The sequence below is a fragment of the Semicossyphus pulcher genome, unplaced genomic scaffold (assembly GCF_022749685.1).
Source record: "Semicossyphus pulcher isolate SPU_LCO1_2020_fin unplaced genomic scaffold, fSemPul1.0.p SCAF_11, whole genome shotgun sequence".
NCBI classification, from domain to species: Eukaryota; Metazoa; Chordata; class Actinopteri; order Labriformes; family Labridae; genus Semicossyphus; species Semicossyphus pulcher.
The window spans coordinates 3356625-3379655 of NW_027211615.1; the positions used below are offsets into that span (position 1 = coordinate 3356625).

At 41.5% G+C, this 23031-nt stretch overlaps 1 protein-coding gene across 4 annotated transcripts in view; it reads right to left on the reverse strand.

Annotated features, from left to right (window-relative positions):
* tab2 (TGF-beta activated kinase 1 (MAP3K7) binding protein 2) overlaps nt 1-22280 on the reverse strand; it is a 50716-nt gene extending 28436 nt beyond the window's left edge. For all 4 annotated transcript variants that reach the window (XM_069655672.1, XM_069655665.1, XM_069655657.1 and 1 more), the window contains exon 1: nt 21868-22280. The gene's annotated coding sequence lies outside the window, so the exon portion shown is untranslated. The remainder of the gene's footprint in view (nt 1-21867) is intronic.
* Nucleotides 22281-23031: the final 751 nt, after the last annotated feature.

Genomic DNA, 23031 nt, shown 5'->3' on the forward strand with positions numbered 1-23031 from the left:
GCGTTGCAGCTCCAAGTCACCAGAAAGTCCTGCTGTGCTGAATCCTTTAACCCAAACACAGTTAACCAACACTTAAACTGATTCTTACAACTGTCAGATACTCATGTCAAAACATGCTTTCTTCCAATCAGAAAAAATATATCACAACTGAGAAGGGAAATGCCCAAATAAAAATGTCAGTGTCAGAAATGTTTTTACTCTTTTGCATTTATAAAAAAGGCCATTGTTCCCTGAACAACAGACACAACAGTGGTGATAAATAAAGTCTTAATGATAAGGGGGTTTTCAGAAAGATTTTAGAGGGGGAAAATTCCTTAATTACCGATTTAGTGAATTTGTTAGCTGGAACGGAAAACTAAATTTCTTTCATCATCATTGCTAAGCAACGGTACAAAGAAGTCTACTTCACATTTCACACATATTTCACCTTATCATAGCGACATGAGCTGCAGACGGTGCTGAACTACAGAGTCAGACAAACTACAAGATTACAACATCTCTCCGAGCATTGTTTTCTGCACTGTATGTTCTCAAAAAAGTATTTGTTTTACATACAACAGAGGAAAATTCTTAATAAGGTGAAGTAGGAAACTAACATTTTAAATGTTAATCTGAAAAAAATTTTTTCTTTATTTACCAATTAATCATTTAATCCACTCCTGTCGTATTTCACAGTTTCAAACGTCTTGTTTTGTTTCACCAACAGTCCAAAGAAATGACATTTCTATTATATAAAAACCCAGACTTGGTGAAGCTTGAACCAGGGAATATTTGCAGTTTTTCTGCTTTTTAAAACGTAAATGATAAACTGATTATCAATAAAAGTTAAAGAAAGAGTTGTCAGTTGTTTGAACAAACTAATTATGTAGCGAGGCTAATCCTTTCAACTAAAGCTGGGCAATATGGCAAAAAAATATACATATGACAATATTTTTTTCTGTAGTCATAATCACCATTTATCAAGTTATAAATTTGATATTGCTGCCAGTTTGCAGACTATCCTGATAATGACAGATGTCTGAAGAAACCAGACAGTCCATTAGTTAAACTTAGAATAAAACTGTAATAAAAGTTTCTTTTGCACATTTTTAAGGCTGGATTTTTATTTTAGTTTTTAAGTGAATATAATAAAGACCAGTAAAACACACCGAAAAGTTAACAAATGTCAAAGTATATTCTCAGTGGACATACATTTTATCACTATCCTGAATCAAGGTTGTTTGTATGATCCAGCCCTGCCTATAATGCTTTCCACGCACTAAGCACTAAGCCAACCAATGATAAATCCACTGGTTCCAGTCTCGCAGGCTGTTGACACGGAGTTGACTGGTAGCAATCTATTCTGTTATCGTGCATACATTTCCATACTGAGCATTTAAAAACTGAATCAAGAATGATGAGTTGATAAGGATTCCTCATGTATACACCTAAAACGAGGCTCATTACCACCATTATCACTCAGACACAGACTGTTAAACTAAACATAATCATATTTTTCCTTTAGGCCCGACTCAGTGCGAACAAGACTACGGCAAAACCTTGTATGTGGCTGAATGCATCAGGTCAGTGTGCGCTTCTGTGGGCAATGTATTACACGGACTGTCCTTATGAGGCTGATGCAGGTGGCTGCAGACGTAGGTGAGGACAGCGGAGGAGCAGCCCTGCGTCCTCCCTGAACAAAGTATCCAGAGCCGTATAGACAGAGAGTTGCGTCAGTGGAGGTCCATTATGCTCCATGATCCGCCATTGCAATATCGCAACTCTCTCTCTCTACGACTCTGAAAGTACCGTCACTCACTCACTCACTCACTCAGTCTAACCCTGGCAGTCAGCCAAAAACTGACCAGATGTAACTCGACTGTCATTAAGCGTAGGTTATGGCAGGTGCGTTTGTTGACTTTTGCAGAGGTCTTGCCAGGTAGCCGTCCATCACTAGATGTGTTTGTCCAAAGCTCCATTTAGCAGCTGTCAAGCAGTGATTATAAAGCCACTGTGTTCTGCTTCTGGAGCCGAGTGCAGCAGCTGGCCGTAAAAAAATAGGTCTTATCTCTTACGTCCAACTTTGCTACGACCGACTTCCTGATTTGAATTTACACCGAGTGCACCCAGCCTGACTGACACTGGTCGTAGCCCGTCTCATGATGCGCGTGAACACTTGCAAACACTCATCTACAGAAGATAGATAACACAAACCAAAAGCAAAGAAAAATACATTTTACGGATACTGAAATAAAGAAACTCATAGATAGAGTTGTTTGCAGAACATAAAACTGTACTCACAGCAAAACTGAACAACAAACGAAAAAAAACAAAAGCTATCGACGAGGAAATTGATCACTGCTGCTCGATAATGATAAGCATGCTGTTGTGCGATGTACATTTATCATGTCCCGCACGGTGTTTTGAAAGGTCCTGTTGGCATAAAATCAGCACCTGCAGGGCGGGGACAGCGCTGCGTTTCTGCCCGATACTGAGGAGGATTAAGTCGTAGTTGAGGAGAGAGCTCTTCAATTCATTCAAACAGGACTTTCCTGCCAATACGAAACATTTCGATTAGCTCACTTTCCGAGTAGACTTCGAGTGGGTTGGTTCGATCAGGGACGACTCTCTCTCATTTTAATGCTGTTTTATTTATCATTTTGTAAAACAACACGACGCGCTGCCATTGTGTTTTTATTTTAAGTTTTGTGACCGTTACTTTTGCCGTTTGTTTTATCTTGGATTTAACTCTGACTTTCTAAACTTCTGCCTGCTCCATCCTAGGTGTAACAGATACACCCGGGTGCAACACAAACGGCGCTAAAGTCTAACTGGGGTACATAATTTAAAGTCTGTTGTAACTTTCAGCTCTAGACTGGACGTTACACCGAGGCGTATGACCAGCTGGTGCACTCAGCTGCTGAGTCACAAACACAGAGGATGTCAGGAGGATAAAGATCATTCTGTAAACAGAAGGTTAAAGGTCACGGACTTCTTCTCTGTCAAAATGACTGTTAAGTGTATTCACATCTAGAAGGAACATTAGTTCCATGTAAACTGGTTTTAATGGTATGAAATAATTCTATCATTATAATATATGTTTATTTTATATAGCACTTTTAAAAAGATGTACACAAAAACTAAGTAAAGTGATACTGAGCTGCATATGGAGATGCACCAGGCAGCACGGACAGTGGTAAAGGTGGGTCTGATCCCCCAGAGGAGCTCTGCAGTGACTGATCATTAACACTGTGTCGAGGAGCTGCTGAGTCTAACCAACACCGAGTCATACAGTGACTCATGGACATGTGGCAGAGGCAACCTGCTGGCTACTAAAAACAACTAAATACCAGCTGAGTTGTAAAGTGGAAGCAAGTGTTGCACAAGCAGCCTGTGAACTACATTTACCAGGAACGACACATTCAAAACCTGTTACGGTTTACAGAACTGAGAGGCTGAGACCACGGCCCTGCTCAGAGCACCACAACTGCTCGTTTGTGTCCAATCACAGACTGACGGCGGTGAATTGAAGGAAACCAAAGTTATGTGAAAACTGATCTGATAGCAGTGACTGTTGGGAGACTGCTGCAGGATGGTGGGCTTAAAAAAAAACGGTCGGTTCTGAGAGATTTAAAAGCAGCTCAGCTTTAGGGTCCAGCTGTGTGGCAGCAGATTCCCCCCCGACATGATTCACAATCACAGATTATCTGGTTTACTGGTTTAAGGGCCCAGTTACACCTTCTTCGTCACACTATTTCTGCTGCCAGCTGCCTCATTATGGGCTACTAAGGCATGGGAACTCATTGGGTTATTTGTAGCTTAGCTTCAAAACTATACAAGGGGTAGGGGTGCAATGATTAGCTGGTTGCAAACGAATGCAGTTGCTGATAATGGTTACCTCGTCATGCGTGTTTTTCATACTGTGCGCGAACATAGCATCGTTTCTGGAGCCGAGTTTGCTGAGTGGTGAGCCATCTTGCACCCTGACTATCTCTGCTGAGAATTGTGCATGCGAAACAGCGACCAGCAAGCGACAGGTCAACAAAACAAAGCAAAATGGCTGCGGCAGATGCAACACCATCGCGTCCTAACACTTCTAAAGTCTGGGAGCATTTCATCCTCAGCGCTGCAAAGAAAAGGATCGGCTGCAGGATCTGTAAAGCAGACCTCACTTATCCTGCAGCACGCCAGTAATGTGTGAGCATCTAAAGAGAAGGCACAGTGGACTTGTGGATGATGCAGACTCGCCTAGATAAGATGATTAGCTTGTCAGCTAGCTAACGTTAGCTATCTATAGAAGCAGTTGTATTGGCTTTATATACTATATATATAATATAACACGTAGAAAGAACCTGACGCATCTCTCTTTCAAAGAAAAGATGTAGATACTGTTTGTCCATCAGCAATGACGTACAAATAAAACTGTTGGTTTGAGTTCATTTCTCATTCCAAGTATTCAGATGTAGAGTTACATATCTGTCACACTTGGGGGGAAATGGTGCCATGTATTTACGTTAGGGCTTGGCGATAAAAACAATCTCAGTATGGGATCATGAAAAAATAAACGATGACAAACCTTTAAACACTCAATATGAGAGAACAACCTCTCACACAGGAGATATAAATGTGGCCAGTCAGACAGTTTTTAGCCTGCATGTCAGACATTTCATCTAGTTTACAGGAAGTAGAAGTTAAGATATCATAAGCTGGAAAGTTTTTAGAAAAGCTCAATCAGGATTATTGAGGATGATCAGGATACTCTTCGAGATGGCCAGATAAGAGTATATAGCGTGATAAATGTTGTTGCCCAGCCCCACTGTTTAGAAACTTAACTCATGAGTAACACCTTCATAATAGTCTGGAGGTTGACTAATACCTGGTTTGTAGTCTGGTGCTCTAACAGCCCTCGTTTGCCCTGTCCTTGAGATAACAAAGCTACAAACAAAAAGCCATAAATACCAGACATAACTTCCATGTCAATCCCATTCCACAGCCCCACCTTCAAGAGGAAGTCACTCACTCACTCACACAATCACACAATCACACACACACACAATCACACAATCACACACACACACACACACACACCTCTTTCTCTGTGTCGCAACAGTGCAGACACGCAAACAGGGCATACCAGCTCCCTCAGAGATCACACCCAATTTTTTATGCAAAAAAAACATGTTTGACTTTGAAACTGCACAGCAAAACATTCTTTAAACCCGTATTCATCTGCAACACAGTGACTAACTCCTACTTCAGCTTTTCTGCAATGTCCTTCGTAAGGCTTGTGTAGCCCCGGTCCAACCACAAATTACAGCAAACTGAAGCTGCAAAACATAATCGTTCTGTAACTGATCATTTTTCCAATGATTTCTTCCATTGATTGTAAAATATTTCAGTCGATTAACCATCAAAAACCAAAAAGGATCCCGTTTATAATACCAGCAGTCTAATGCAAAAAAGACGCAAAGTTTTTAGTCTCAACTTGTGGTGTTATATTATACCAGAGGTCTCCAGCCCTGCTCCTGGAGAGCGACCTTCCTGCATGGTTTAGGTTTCTCCGTACTCTAACACACCTGATTTAAATGATCTGCTCGTTGTCAACCAACTGAAGCTTCTCAGGGGATTGATAATGAGCAAAACATTCAAATCAGGTGTGTTAGAGTACAGAGAAACCTAAACCATGCAGGAAGGTAGCTCTCCAGGAGCAGGGCTGGAGACCCCTGTATTATAATAATTGAATATTATATTATAATATAACATTATTAAACACAATTAAAACTGGTTCAAAAGTGAGTGTTTTTTCGGGGACTACGAAGATGCTAATTAAACGTTTGTTATGACCAGATTTCACCTGCTTCATTCATCACACATTTACAGCAATTTTCAAGTCACATAGCAGCTAAAGTGATTGTACAAGTGAGCAGTGCATTGCAGTCACCAATGAAAGAAATATTGCATTCAGGTGTGGACTCGGTTTCAATCCAACGATACCTGCATTCGTATCAAGCACTCATACCCATCGTGCCACTGGCATCTCCTGAGACACGTCTGTCCATCAGGTATCAATGAACTACGTCAGCATCCAGGGGTTGTTCTGCCTTCGTCTTCAGAGCAGCACAGCCAGAGTACCTGCACATGCTCAGTCTTTTTTCTCCTTCTGTGGAGAAACTGCTCCCTTTACGATGTGTCTGAACCTTCTTGTTAGCATCACACAGCCCATTAAGCTCTGTGTTTTTTTTTTTCTTTTTTGAATGAAAGATAAAATGTGTTGAAATTACGTCTTTGGGTAGACCGGATTCAACCCACCACTGCAAAATGACTCTGGAGAAATGCTGATGCAGTCATCACTTTTGTCCTCCTTTCAAAGCTACAATGAAAAAATAAATGTTAAACCAGAAATGTGTTTTCTGACATGTTGATCTCGTAACCGTTTTTCAGCTGGTTGAAATTAGATTTGAAATGTTCAGACCTGATTTTACTCTGTTTTCAACCACATTTCAACGTTGAAGTCCCGGCTGGTGCTCTGTGGGTTAACAGAGAAATTCCTTAAATTATGAATCATTAACAACATTGATCCTTACTCTAATGATCATACCTTTTAAACTATAAATTATTTCAATATGCTCCTTTAAGCTGTTATTTAGAAGGCAGAGTCATCTTACACATCGAACCATTTCTACTGTAACTGCCTTAATCAAAGCATTTCCCGTCCACTTCCTCTTCTCAGACTCTGCCGGCCTGGGATTCAAACTGGTGACCTTTTGGCCCACTGTAGCTTAAGCTTGGGTGGCAGTGCCGTCTCTCAACACTCACTGCGAGGCAAATTGAACACAATGAGACTGCTTGCACTCAGGCGCTCCGCGATGACATGTCAAGTATGCACCAGCCAAATCTTCACCCTTTATTGCCTATGAAATGCACTTACTGTATGTCATCATGCTCTTTGAAGCACACAGACAGCAGGACATTAGCAGCACTTCTGTCTTTGGTCAGCTCATTCCTTCAGTTCACTCCACCACCCGAGCTGTTATCGGCTCCTTACACACGGGAAAAAAGGCCTCAATGAAGCCTTTTAACCACACCTCCAACAGGTCCTCATTACAGGTGCTGTATCAGACTAACAGGGCTAGAATGGGGCAATGAATACAACAAGATGGTTACGTTTAGGTTCAGAGGAATAAAATTAACCTGCCCACGGGGACTGCGAGAGATCGTCTGCATCATCCACTTTTAATTGACTTAAAACTCAAACTATCAGAGCCACAGTCTCTCTTGCATTCGTTTCAGAAAGTTATACATTTGTTGAGGACTTCATTATGCTTTGTTTCGTGCCGTTTAAAACAAGTGCAGGCTGCAGGAGGTGACAGCCATCTAGCCGCAGAAGATAGTTGTTTGCATAATCCAGCTCACACTTATCCCCAGAAGAGAAATCCCAATAACAATACAACTTTAATAATGAAATACAACCTTAGACACTGGTGGACCATCGCTATATCATAGCTCTAAGAGTTCAACCGTTTCCCCATGTACCCTCTACCACAATACTGTTCAATCAAAGTGCGGCCGTGTACACAGTTTTACGCTTTTAAGACTATATCTTAAGTATTTTAATGGGGTGGAGAAGCAGTTATCGATGCATCCCTGCTTCGGTGCATTGCTGGACCTCCGGGTGCTTGGCCGAGGAGAAGAAAACTCCCGGCCGGAAATGCTTCCTGCAGCTGTTAGGAGTATCATTCCCCACCTTGAGGCCAACCAAAAGACACATAGCAGCCAAGTCACATGACTCCTCTGCTGCTGAGATGCCATTCAGTCTCATTCCAGCCCTCTCAAAACATTCAAGTCATACTTGACAGTGAGCAGACCCTTTTTACCTTCATCGGGGTAACCAGTTACAATAAGGGTTGCAAAGATGTGAAAAACTTCTCAGAATTATGGGTCATTCATGTTGCCCTATTACACTGAGGGAGATCTACTGCATCGTTAGGTAATTCACGTCAGTATTAACGGTGGTACAACCTCCTCTCCTGCCATGCACATAGATGAAGTCTTGGCTGATATCACTGCCATCAGCCCAGAACAACAGACTGTCTGCGGTACACTGGGATTTTTTTTGTGCAACATGAAAAGATGCACGTTTTTACTTTCTCAGACTTTGTGGAAATCTGATGTTTTCACATCAAAGATGGAGAGAACAGCATTCAAATGCAAGTCCCAGATAAAGACTGCATGTAGATTCATATGCAATAGTGAAGGGGGGACGAGGGAGTTTAAACCATGATGTTAGAGGGCCAGTTCGCCGATTTTCAACCTCAGTCCTATCATGCTATCATGGGGAGCTAATGCCATTATGGTAGGAAAAAAATGCAATTTTGCTCTGTGCCTTTGGAGGACGCTATCCGCTTCTCCAATGGGGCCTGGGAAACCTCCACCAGGCCAGGGAGCTTGCTAAACTACACTACCTCAGTCGAGGACACCCGCCTCCGATGTCATGTCTCGTTCACAATCATCAGGTTTGAAATGTAGACTGCAGACCTGAAGATATTTTAGAAGATCCACCGGTATATTCTCAACGTACTTTGGATTCTGTGCCGCTCTGCGATCAATGTCCTTGACTGGATAACGGTAGTGTCTCTCGCTGGGGCCATTCCTTTCAGAGGGAGGGGTGCAATGCATGCTGGGTGTTGTAGGAACGTAGAATGGGCGACACCAACTTTCTCCGCAGCTATGGCGCCGATTTCAAATATTATTGCTTCTATCGATTACAGAGAACACCAGCTTTGACTGCGATATCTGGCTAATTTATCATCTCTTATACATTTAAATTTGACAGCAGACAAACCCTACTTTTTCCTTGTTGTGCATTTTATGATTGTTGATGATGTGAATCCGCCATTTTCTCGCACCTTACAGGCATTGTGTTGCAAGAAGGTGACAGAAGGAACATAATATTCCACCTGTAAAGTTGCCCGTGTTTCGTTGAACAAAGAACTGTTTCGTCTCCCTATGTTGCTTAATGCCAAACTAATACCACCTGAAGTTAATACTACATCCATGGCCTCTCCTCTAAGCTAGTCATGAGGATGACTGCTAGGCTCAAGTTCTCCTCTGGTCAGTTTGATTGTGCTAGTCACTAGTCACTTATTGGCACTGATCAACAACACTATAAACCTTCCACAGATTCTGTCTATGTAGTTGTTTTTGCACGATCAAGCTTAGAAGTTTGAGATGCAGGATAGGCAGGTTACTTGTGTGCTATGCTCTCTAAGCCCGTGTGAGGAGGTTCAGGGTGTGCAGGCGCTGATCCGCTGTGCTGGTGCCTGCAGAGGGACAACACAGCGCTGGTTCTGCTTAGACTGGCAACAACAGGTGTGCCTTGGAGGGTGCCAGTGCCAGTCTGGCCTGCAGCCATACCACACACACACACACACACACACACACACACACACACACACACACACACACACACACACACACACACACACACACACACACACACACACACACACACACGCACACACACACACACACACACACACACCAGAACTCAAGGCAGCACATTCCTCTAAGGAATACCACAGCTGAGTGGTTCTGTTATGACATCTCTAACCAGGAGCGGAGGCAGGCCAGTGGGTTTGGGAGGCCAAAGGGCACAGAGGAAGAGAGGGAGGAGGAGGCTGCAGGGGTTTGGTGGGAGGGCGAGGGGAGGGGGGTGGACTTAGCTAACCCAGGGATATCACTGTACTGAGGGCTCCACTTCCCTTATTTAAACCCAAGGGGAGTTTACATATGTTGACTCACAATATAGATAAGAAATTTGATCTGCGAAATCAAAAGCAGGATGGTTATTCTCCAAGTATTTTTGTTCTCCAAACTACATGCACACTTAAAAAACCCAACAAAACTCCACTCCATCCTTGATTCCTTTCCTCGTCTCCTCCCTTTCACATTTGCCCCTCCCACTTAAGATGTGAGCAGAGGAGGTGAAAAAAACACAAGCTGAGAGCAACAGGAATTCGGCAACACATTCATTCTGTTGTTATAGCCTGACGCGGTGATCTCTGTCAAAGTGCAGAACACTGTTGAATGGATACTTGTATTTTTGCATTTGTATATATGGTTTATATCCAAGCTCAGGCCTCTTTCATATGTCACACATGTTGAGACTTCTGCAAAGGATACACCTGGCATCCTCTCTTATAGCTCATGCAGCACACTTCCTCTCTCCTTGCTCGTCTCTCTCTTCTTGTGCATTTTAGAATTGAGACATCCTCTAAGACTAATGTCAGCTTTCTGGTAGCCTGCCTCTGTGCCTTTGAATTCAGATTCAGGAATTATTGCCAAGTACTTTTACATATACAAGGGATTTGTCTTGGTGTATGAAAAGAGCTATAAAGCTGTGCGTGCAAGTGATTGCTAAGAAAGTGTGCAAACGTTTACCGCATGAAATACAGAAACACGGCTGTTATATATCACACTTGATAAAGGTTCCTTTATTTTTTAAGAACTAAAAGACAGATGTCAGGTTATTAAACCAATGATCTGTTGGTGTTAATGAATGAAGACGAGATAGTCTGACAATGAAATAACAGTCAGTGCTGCAAAACAAATCAGTTCAAATCCAAAATCAAACTGAATCTTGGATTTGCAGCATTGTGGCACCGCTAGTTTACATGGATCAGCGACTGAGAACAAGGAAACTATCAGAAACTTCAAACAAAGGGAGACTTTGTGTAGCTGTGAAAAAGTGCAAAAATCTCGTCCACTTTAGGAGATTTTAGTTTTACAAGATTTTCCCTGACATGCTCCTCTCTGCATACTGGATCTCTGATTAGTTATAGAAACTAGTCTGCAGAAAGTAATGTCTTTGCACGCTGCAGGATGCAAGGGTGAAGCTTTACTCATGTGTATGTTTGCAGGGCTGTTGTGCAATCTCCAGAGGGGGGGAAAAAAAGATTCCTTTTAAGTGCTAGGGGAAGTTTGTTTTGTTCACCCCGGAGCTCAGGTGGTTATATCTGAGATGTGAAAGGTTGCAAAACATGGGCAGATGTAGGGTCTAAATTAATAGACCACTACTGCTGCAAGAATTTCATGGAGACCCACACAGACAGTTGCCCTTGGCAAAGCTACACTGAACCACAACAAACAAAAGCTTTTCAGCTGGGTGGACTTGGTTGTCCACCACGCCCTGACAATATGTTTTCAGAGTGAGGCAGCAAGGGAGCGAGGGAGTATGGGAGCCCGAGGCCCACACTGATACTGATAGGACACTGGATCAAAGCCCTTTCCCATCGTTAGTGGGTACAAAAAACCTGAGAGAGATGAAAGAGCATCGGCAGACTGTGGGAGAATTGATGAAGGACAGAGTGGTCTCTGTATGGCATTTAAAAACAGAACAGAATAAGAGGTTTCTGTGCTGCGTCTGTGAGGAAAAGTTGGAGGGAGTCAGAGAGGACGTGAGGCCAGAACCTGCCCACAGGATAAGCAGGGGAGTGATAAGACAGCAGTCTGCAATATCCATCCTGCACAAAACAAGCAGCCGGGAGGTCAGCTTCGGTCTGCTTATTCACACTGCACCAGTCCCAGGGATGCACTGCAGACTTCTTCTGTAAAACACTCATTCACAGTGATGTGCTGCAGACTGAAGACTAGAACAAATTCAAGGTGGTTTCCAACAGGGCAGCTCCCTAAAACTTAATGATTCAAATCTTCATTTAAGAAGACCCATTGACCTGCATTATGTCAGTGAAATCTCTGCCCTTTAGTGTTTAAATGCATCATGTTGCACAGAGCAGTGCAGGAGCAACAACATGACAGGCTGTAAACTGAAATGACCCTTCAATGACCTCATTCGGAGGTTTTACCGGGAGCTGAATTATCTACAGATGTCTCCCCCTCTCCAAAACAAACATACCTGCTGATTAAAACTGGTAAAAAACAGTGGATAAAGCACTTTCAGACTCTCTGATGCTCTTTGGCTGAGCTTCAGTCTATTCAAATGACTTTTATTATTAATTTTGATCAACCTCATTTCTACTAACAGGGGTACCCGCAGAACCCGGGGTATACTTTGTTTTTCCCAACGTCATTTTGTTCCTGATGACCACATATTATTTTTTTCTTTTACTATTTTAATCAATGCTTTTTAAATATTCCAACATATAGGAGTCGAGGAGAACATCATAACCCATCCCTACTACGTGGCATGAATGTACTTCCTGCACACTTTTTTGTTGAATTCCATATAATCAGTCTCTGCACTCACCGACGTGTAAAGCTCAGCAGAGGCCAAATGTTAAAATGCAAACTGAGGTGTTTCTCAGAGCAATGCACTGTAAGAGGAAGTGTTTGTGTCACACACACATATCCTGCTGCAGAGGCTACGTCTGCACGACTCTAAGGAGCACCGAGGTCAAAGATAACTGCTGAACCATCTTCCTGTGCGCTGTCACTCAGGGTTGATTTCAAACAGTGGACCATGTTAGAGCAGCATGTCGTAGTGCAGTGACACCAGCACAAGTAAGGCCAGTGGAATAGTTAAACTGAAGGAGAAAGTTGTAAATATACTAAATAAACCAGGTATTTCATAGCTTGTCTGTGAAGGCTCTCAGTCATCCAGGTCATGGTAATTTTAAGCTTAATCCAAAAGGTGAGTGGACTTGGTTCTTGAAAACGTTTCACCTCTCACCCGAAAGGCCTCTGGAGGTATTTCATAGCTTGTTTATGAATGTGTAGCTGCAATGATTAGCCCTGGGACTAGTGTAATGTCACAGACGGCCAATTTTAAATGTGAGAGATGTTTTCTGCTTTCAAAGCAGAGTGTGCTGCTGCTGGCAGCTCAACCTTTGAGAGACAAATCATCATGGAGTTCACATTAATCTTTATTAATAATCTCTAACTGCTTCCATTTTGTCAAACTGTATGTGAAAGTAAATCACACCACAAACTTAAGTCAAACAACAAGAAGCAGAAGTTTCCTGCGGGCTCGACTGATTGCATGCTCATATGATGCTGTTGTGACATTTTCTTGTCACTCAGAATAAAGGGCAACTTAATCCTACTGCTCCGCAGCTTCTATTGACCAATAACTCATAAAAGTCAAACAAGGGTGGAAATGAAAGCTTCAAGCACAACAGTGGTCCCACTAACAAAGCTGAAGTGTCTCAAGAGCTGCACCGCTGTCTTTCCAAACATGTCTGTTTAACACACCAGCAGTTCTGGTTCCAATTAGTTTAAATGCTACATCCAAAGGGAGTCGGCGGAGGAGCTCCACTATATTCCTTTAATTGATGGTTGCACTACTATCCCATTTCATGGCCGACTCTCTGCAAAGGAAACTTGAAAAACACTTCATTAGCATGAAAAGCTGCTCTTTAATTATTTCACCACGTTTAACTCTGATTTACTGCTGCTGCTACACGGGAAAGACTTTGAGTTGAACAATTCACCAGTCTGTAAACTTTTGGGATATTTAAGCGGATGAATAACGACATGAGCAACTGAAGTCGGTAATTCTAAACATTTCTGCATTTCTTGATCAGCTTTTCTTGCATTAATCACTGAAACTAACAATTAGTCCTACAGCAAACAAACTAATCAGGGTTTAATGATTATCAGTAACTTCAAAAACATCCAACTATAATTCAAAAGGTAAAGTCTAGTAACTTAATAGAAGTTGGGCAGCCATTAAAATAGCTTTCACACTTAGTGAGTGAATCACCACTGTTAAGTGAAGATGCATTACACGATATTGCAACTGTTCAATGCTACAAAAGTTCAGCCTGTGCACGGATAAACTGAACAGGTAAATGTGCCTTTTAAATTCCATATCTGACAGCTCTAATGCATAACATAGTGCCATTATTTTAATAAATATAGAGCACCAGTAGCTGGATGTAGCTGAACAGGACAAAGGCTGCCAGGTTGATTATTCGCTCCCCGGGCAGGTCATTTAACTGTCTTCAGCTCCACCTTAAGCTTTGCCGAGCTGACGTAGCTTTACATTTTAAAATAGAAATGAAGTTGGTGACAGTTTTGAGGAATTAGACCTGCCAAATAAGTAAAGGGTCTGTACATGTCCTGCATCTCTAAAAATATGTGTTTTTAACTCTTCAAAATAACAACCAAAGGAACCTCTTGAACCTATTAAAAAATCATCCATCCAAAAGTCACAATTTCCCTTTCTGCACTGAGAACAATCCTCACTGCACAGATTTCCAGTCAACAAGTAAGGCTACGAACTTGGTAAATGAACTCACATAGCCACTGATCACAGCTTTATTCACTGGGTTCACTACATTTTAGGATGCCGGTGCAAAAGCTGGAGCTAAAGAAATTATTCACATGTAGTGTAGTCCGTCAATCAGCAGCAGTGAGCACACACTGTAACTATCAGCTGATAAAACAAACAACAATGTCGGCCTGCGGGGCAAAAAGCCGTGGTAGCTTTACTAGCTGACAAACAACTGCTAGCAAGGACAGTAAAGTTCACAATCTGATTATATGTAAGACTGAATGATATCTGTCAGCTCTTGTATCTGCAGGCTACAATAACTGTCAACCGCCATGTTAGAGATATATTGTCATATATCTTACGCAGATCATGTTTTGTTCATAGTCTGAACAGGTGAGAGGAAAACATGAAAAACTCAGTAACAATGAGAGCGAGTTTACAACGAAATGTTGTCGCAAAATAAAATGTTTGTGAACTTTATCACGCTTTTAAATGTTAAAAAAATAAATATATATTTATAATAATATAAATATTTATTTTTAAAGAAATTGACATGAATGTAAATTCTGATGTGTAAGACAGGAAGAAAGAAGTGGTGATGTCACATCTCCACATTAAAGTGTTTCCAGGTCCAAGCCACTACAACGTCTCCTATTAACAACATGCCGTGCTGTTTTGTGTTTCCCTCGCTGTTTTAAGCGAGGACTTGATTGTTGCTAACACCTGGTCATGGACATGCACCGTCATGATCGCCATTATAGCCGACACCATCACAACAAACGACGTAGGCTGCCAGCTACCGCCAGCTGCAGTACAGGTAGCTAGCAGGGTTGCTAACTCAACATGGTGAAAACAGATGGTGGGCTGTAATTTGTGTGTAATGAATGTGTTTTAAATGAAAATAAATTGAAATAACGTGTATACACATTTGTATTAATAAATAGCTATAGAAAACCTTTTTCCCTCTGGGATACCCCCAAAATATGCTGTGTCTTATATTTCGGTGCAACTTCTATTCCAGATTTTACGGGATACATTTCATTGGGGGATCCACTGCAGAATGTGCATAAAAAGTGTCCGGAGTTGTTCTTTCACACACATATAGCAAACAATGGGAGATTGTCCAGGTCTGTTCTCAACTACTGGAAATACCCTGTTTGAGTCAGGCTACTGAGGGGTGCTACCTGGGTACACTGTGCGGGAGGACTCGAACATAACAGTAACTGTTTTTGCATTTATATTAATAAAACATATATTTTGACTTATCCACAACGTTGCCAAAATATCCCCAAATACTAGAAAGCAACAAACAGGCTATTTCACTCAACAAGGCCACTCTGTGAACGCTCTGCACAACAAGACATTACAGCTCAAATCAGACAATAAAGGGACTTCATACTTGGAAGCAAGTGGAAAAAGTCTGTTTTAATATCAGATCAACTGCTTTGACATTTGTGTTTTCATTGCAGTTCCTCCAGTTAATGTCTAGATAACTGAAGGAGTGCTGTGAGTCATTTTCACCTGACGTGCATAGTGTGGCAAAGTTCACACTGAAGTTTAAGTCTAAATAAAAATGAGGGACACTGTAGTTAGAACCACTACCATGCATCTTGGCTGTTGGCTACACATGCTCTGACAAATCATTCAACATCAACAACATTACACACACATAATCATTCTGACTTTACTCCAAGTGGCACCGCAGCTCTTCAAAATTACTGGGATGTTTATTGTCATGCAACCTGTGATTAAAATTACCACCCCAAAATTATCAAATGCAACTTAGCAATTGTTCATTCAAGTGTCAGAACACTTTAAACTGTCACCACATTTAAACACAAGGGAACATGTAAGAAAGACTAGAAGTGAGCACGCTCAGGAGAAACATCAATGGGCCTAGTGAGTGAAATGGAGACTGTCTGTGGCACATCTCTTTATTTTCTAGCTAATAGAAGACTATATGTGTTGAGATCAGTACGTTTTAGCTCCATAAATGGAACATCACTGTCATCTTGAATAATAATCCACACCTTTATGATCTAACGCTTGACTTTTTAATCAGACATTACCTAATCGCCATATATCTTCATTACTTTATCTGTATCACCTAATCTGTGCGTTGATGCAACATCTAAGCATTTAGTCAGTTTGGCATGTAAAACTTGGCTCGTCATCATGTCTGTTAAACAAATGTATGGATGGGTATAGAGCAAATGTGTCTATAGCAGAGAGAGAAACCCTTCTTGACTTATTTTGTTTAGTGCACAATACACAGATTTGACCGTTCAATAAGAAGCTGTTTTATCAGTTTAGGACCACACCGAATCCCACCTTATTTTTAACTAAAGCACTTAACCGTAGAGGGTTCAAATAAGCTAAGCAGCTTAAGTTAGCTGTAGTTTGGCTCACGGCCTCGTGAAGAGCTTTGCAGGGAGACTGAATACTAACATTAAACTGCTTTCCTTAGTGCACTTACCAATTCTGATCATCAGGTTTGTTTGTTTGACGAGTAGAAAGTAGGAGGTAATTTGGCTCTCGGTAAAAAACATCGTGAATGACATTTCACCGTGTGCTGAGCCGGTTTCGTCTCGACTTTTAGCGTGCAGTCCTATAGTGGAATTAACGGTAAGGTACTGAAAAAGATCCAATGTGGCACCAGTATCAATTTTTGCACCATCTTCAAAATCGAGTAATGGAGAATATGTGGACATACTGAGACCAAATTTAAAGCTCAACTGATGCCATCAAACTGCAGCTGTTGACTAGTAGTTGTTGGTTGTCATATGTTTATTATATTAATTTTAAATAAGTATATATTTTGGGGGATATAAGAAAATGTCTTTAGTTCCAGGGCTGAAAATGAATCTAATAAATAACATTGTTAACACTGTACTTTAACAGAGAAATACAACCTTAACAAAAAAATATTATATTTTTACAAGCACATGCAAGCCTGTTAACAACAACGCTGATGGCAAAAGCAGTGATGATTCACAAAGTGTCAAAACAACCAGCAGGAGACCCTGCCCAGTTTCAGTCCTACCTACTGCATGTGGGAGACCACTGGTTTCTGAGGCTGATTCAGTTAGCTTTAGCCTGTCTCACAGCTGCTAGCTGGCTAACTGCATGCATTAACTGAAAGACCCCCTTTCTTAAAGGGGAAGGCTCTGCAAGTAACACTACCAATAGGTCTTGCAGATGCACAGAGGTATACAAGGTATAGCATGAATAGAATTTAAGCTTTTTTTCTACTACTATGGACCATCGAAAATTGGTTGACTAAGTCTCTTTATTGACTTATCTTTGGTCAACTAATTGGAGTCAGCCCTAAGCTCAGTCTTTCTGTTTCATTATTATTGTTCTCAATATCCACATATTTACTATACAGTTACGTTTCATGACTGACCAGCTATGATGAACCAAACCTAGGCTACCTCCCCGTCACCAACAAGCGCCACATCTGTTGGTGACAAGTTGGTCAGGAAAGACAATCATGCAGCAACAAAAGAGCTAGATGTTCATAGACGTGGATCTAAACTAATCCAGAGCTTTAAAAACTGTTAATACTTTACTTGCATATATCAGGTGGCCAGAAACATTACCCCAAATGAATGCTTATGCAGTGCCTGCTGGATGTGTAAACAGGCAATTATAAAGTCATAATTTGTCAAGGCTGTGGGTTTGTCAGCTCGTTGAGGAGTTCCTCTGCCTCCAAGTGGCAAAAGGGCCCCTTTAAAGCCTTTTCTTACACAGCTACAAAGTGCTGCAAATAAGCAAAACTCTAATGTTCTTGTGCGTTCAAAAAGGTAGATAAATTGTTTACCCGATGCATGGGTGGCAAACACTACAAAATGCACACTGCAAAATTACAGAGCGCTGAGCAGGCGACAGCTACAGGTGTAGTGAACTGTGCAGTGTCCGCCTCCATGCATGCAATTTAACCCTTGAACTGGAGAGGACCGTGAGCAGCCTGTGTAATGGAGGACTCCATTTAAAGCGGAGAAGTCAGGAGAACTCGACAGGGGGAGGGGGCTCCAATAAGAGCCTCTCTTCCTGACAGCCACACACTGAGAGTGGGGGAGGGTTAAAAACACCAAACCCTCTTCCTTAACTCTGCAGCAACGGGCATAACGTGATGGATCCTTCCCTCTCCACCTACTTTTAGCTTTTACACTGACACTTTTGCACAGAAGAAAACACACAATGTTTAATACGCTGTGTGGACAGCTAGCTGTGCAGAGAGCTGAGTATCAGGTTCTGCACTAATTCAGAGTCTGCAGCCTCTTAAAGAGAATCTGTTCTGTCACACGGAGAAAGAGAGAGGTAAGGCAATATCGTTCCCCGGGTTAAACTGACTCTGCAAACAACAAGCATTTGTACTCCATCCAAAAACACTCATATGCAGCAATTATCCTTCCTCTTGTGAAAAAAGCTACACACCCCCACCCTCTGCTCTAGCTGGTGATAAGTTGTGTTGTGCAAACTGCAAATGATAAATCAGGAAACAGGTTTTTCAGGAAAGAAGATTTAAGTATCGGTGCAGAGCTCAAACAACACGCCACAACATCAGCTTGTTGTAAAACTTCTGAAACGTCAGAGTTGATTTTGTTTATTGTAAAAAAGCAAACACAAGTGAGCCAAAGTCTTCACCTTTTATCTACAGGGATCAGCTTTAGATTGGTAATACATGCAGTCCCTTCGTCATGTTGAATTAGACAGTTAGCATTTGCCAAATGACACCCAAACAAAGCAGTTAGCAGCCCTCTGTTCTGCACACCAAAATCCTGATTATCATTCAGGCTCTGAGCATTCGAGACTCCTCCAAAGAGTGGCAAATCAGCAAGGCCTCCTAGCAACATATTTGCCCAGCTACAGGCACACATGGTTTCAGTTAGGGGTCTGCACCTATAAACAGTTGGCCATGGCAGCTTATTGGTCAGGAAGTGCAATGTTGACTGCAAGTCAAGACAGGCACAAGCTGCTAATGAATGATATACACTCTTACAGTCTCGCTTTGACAACATAGTTTAAATCAGACGTGTTTAGAGGCAGACAGAGAAGTGATTCTGAGCTCTTCTAGAGTTGTGAACAAACTCGGCAGCCAAGGAAAGTCAGACAGTCAACATCTGCTGAGGATTGAGTGAATAATAAGTAGACTAGATTAGAAAAACTACGGCTGTACACGACTTATTCGGTCTGTCAAATTGATTAAGCCGTTCAATATGAAGCATCAAATATTTGTTCCTTTCTTTACATTCAGTGCTACATCAGTCTCCTTTTATACCTGTACAACACACATGCATTAGTTTTCCTGAAGCACAAACTGTCACTGGGACATTAAAAACATCCCATTGAGTCATGAAACAGTTGTACTATTTCATTGAACAGAATAAAGACAGAGGTAAAGTTAGCAGCAGCTCAGTTCGCAGCCCCTGAAAGCCCCGCAGAGGAGTGCTGGAGAGACACATTTTAAATGGAGAAACTGCTTCTTTCAGTGTTTTAACTGCCAGGTTTGTTTGTTTTGGAGAACAGGAGACATTTGCAGATGATTCTACCTCCGGTTAAAACATTATGAACAATAAAAACTCAAGTAATCATAACCTTTTAGCTACAGTTAGCTACAGCTCAGCTTGCAGTCTTTGAAGCTCCACCAAAGAGCATTGGTGAAAAAAAATGCTTTTACCAGTTTAGTCACCTGATTTTGGAGAGGAGGAGACTGCTTTTGATAATTCATCCTTCTGTAAAAACTTGATTAAATATTTACACCAAAAGGGCCATTTTGAAACTGTTTGTTTTTTTGGGTTTAAAGGCTACCATGCTCCTCCCCTTGATGTGTGTGCCGTTACGGAGCTTAATAAACAAAAGTGCAGAGATTAGAGTGAGTCATATTCTGATCTTCTCAACTGTTGATTCAGATCGTCGCCTTTTAGGGAGCAGCCCTAATAAAAACCTCAGTAAAGATTGCCGTTTTATTTTTTTAATTTGTGATTTCTGACAACAACAGAGTGAAGTTCTCTATCATTTAAGTGAAAAAGTCATTTTAGTCAATTACCTGTTTAGCTGCCACTAATTGCACGCAGGTTGATGACCAGCCAACTGAGGAATTGACACTTTCCAAACAAACATGTTGCAACATTTCACCGGTGGTTGATTACAATAGAAAGCCTATGTGATACAACATGGAGAAACGCAGTCTTAACACACCCAAAAGGGGTTTCCATGTGCCAGGTAGACCACCTCAAATAGCTAAATGCTACGATGAAATAAAAGAGGTATTACAACCACACACACTGCTGTCACTTCTAAAACAGTCAAATATGTATGGTGTATTTGGTTGCAATCATTGGGATTAAAATTTGACTGCAAGAAAATAACCAACATTATTTACTATGTTCTGGTAAAACTTTTAAACAACTTCCATATCCCCAGTTTCACAATTATCCAAATCTTACCTTACAAATATGCAACTCTTGAATATAGGTCAAATGCTGCTACCTGTACCGTTCAGTCTCTCCTGGCACCTTTAAAGGCCTCAATAGTTTAAATAAAAACAACAGGTCGAAATCGTGACAGGCTAGTTTATCTCAGGATAAACATCTCTCATCTTAATTATACCATGAACACAAACAACAACAACAACTGAGCTGTCATTTTGGTTGGCAAAGACCCAGATCCAGCCCCCTTTTTTCAGTTTCCATCACAAACAAGGAACATCTGATCCCTGTCTGAAAGTTATCAAGCACGTCAATCACTCATTATTGATTAAATAATTATACATTTTCAAAAAAACAGCCAAACACACTCACTCTTGTCTTTGAAGTTTAACTTAGCTTCAGTTGTGAAACACTTAAATGGTCATAGTGAAAGTTTAGACCTCAGAGGCTCTATTTGAATCATCTTACTATGAAAATGACTGGATACATATTGTGATGTTTACAAGACATGACCTATACTATTGATTTGAACAAACAACTGTACCCAACGGACTAGCTTGTTACGCTACTAACTTACTACTTAGAATGTTACAACAATGTTACAATGTTGTTACAAAGTTACAACTCATACGAACGTTCCACAAAAGTAGTTATATGTTGTAGCAAAGAGTTTCACAGTTACTTAGGCTACTATGTATGTATTTTGAGGCTTGTTAGAGAACAAATACTCCGTGTGTGAGTCCAAGTGAAGCTACAATTTTATGATTTAACATTTCCATCCACAACTGGTCTTGCGTCGTTTCAAAGAGCTCAATGGAAAAAGTAGCCCAACATGAGCTACAAAACATGTAGCGTCAGCCTGCGTTATGCTCAAATTAAAAGGTCCATAATGTATATTAACAGATATTAATATGAGAGCAGACTCAGGGGAGACTTTAATTAATATGTTTTAAACGTTAGACACTGGTTTTCTACCTCGGCCGAGACGGGAGCAGCCTCCAGACACTTCAAGTAGCTAGCTCAGCTAGCTGCTTGAAGTGGACAAAAACTTTTTCCACATCTGAAAAGTTTTGTCTCCATTTTCCTCCAAACAGAAAGAGACGGTTTATTAAAGCGCTTCTCGTACAAGAAGCTTTTTCAATTCACAGAAACGCATTTATAGCTGTATTCTTCCGGCTGTTGCTCACTGGTAAAAGCCCAAGTTAACTTAATGTAACTTACCTTTCAGTCTCTGCCGCCGCTCCCCGGGCCGCCTACAACACCCGAGACCGCCGCCGGACCTCCAGAGGGCCGCGGAGCTCGGAGAGAAGAAGCCGAGAGGGGTCCAGCTACTATCAGGGAGACGAGGAGCCAACTGAACCGAGGCCCCGGGCCTTGTGTGTCCTCGAAATAGCGTTAGGGGAGGGATACCGAGCCTCAGCCCTCCGCCGTGTGACAGAGACTCGGGAATACCTTTTTGACAGCTCCTCTTCTTCAGCCCCCCCTCCCCTCGACAGCCCTTCACTTTTCTCTTTTTCCTCACTTCCAGCAGATACGAATCAAAATACTGTCACAGAATATGGCGGCTGCATAAGCAAGCTACTATCGCGAGAGGAAGAGGTGTTTTTCTTTTTTTTCTTTTTTTTTTTTAAGTTTCACAAAGTTGTGCTGGGGGAAGGAGGGGAAAGTTGTGATTGCAAAATGGACCGAGTGAGCTGCTGCTGCTGCTGCATAAGAAGGTGCAAACAAAGGGGGAACTAAAAGACTCCGTTAAGTTTCCAGGTTATGAAAATTATGCAAGAGAAGCTGGGTGGTCTGACTACTTTATATCAAATGGGACAATGACAACAATATCAAGGATACACTAAATTTATCTAATTTTTTTCAGTAAAATGAACCATTGAACTACAAACTGCAACAGATGTATGACCAAGTTTAAGCACAATGTTGTGACACAGTAGTTTGTCCTAGTTGTATGCACACTGCATGCTAATACAGCTATTGTAAGCACTATAGTAAAAAGAAAAAGTGTGTGATCTGGGATGACAGCATTGTTCTGAGGGACACCTGAGCAGGTGACTGAACCTTAAAGGACGGATCCAGTGGTATGACCAGTGTATAAACAGGGGGTTCCCCAACTGAATCAATAAGTTACAACCGCAGTGAATTCTTAGAGCTGTTTTTTAGATAGATAGATTTCATTACACACAGCAAGGCCCACTTCGTCCAATCCGGGATTTGAACCAGGAACCTTGTAGCTGTGAGGCAACAGTGCTGCTACATTTCTCATATTCAAAATAAAGATATCAAGGACATTACATCACTAAGAGTGGATGACTTAACATAGTCATTTTTCAGGGATGAACCTTCAACAGTGGGCAAAGATAACCTGTGAAATATTCATAC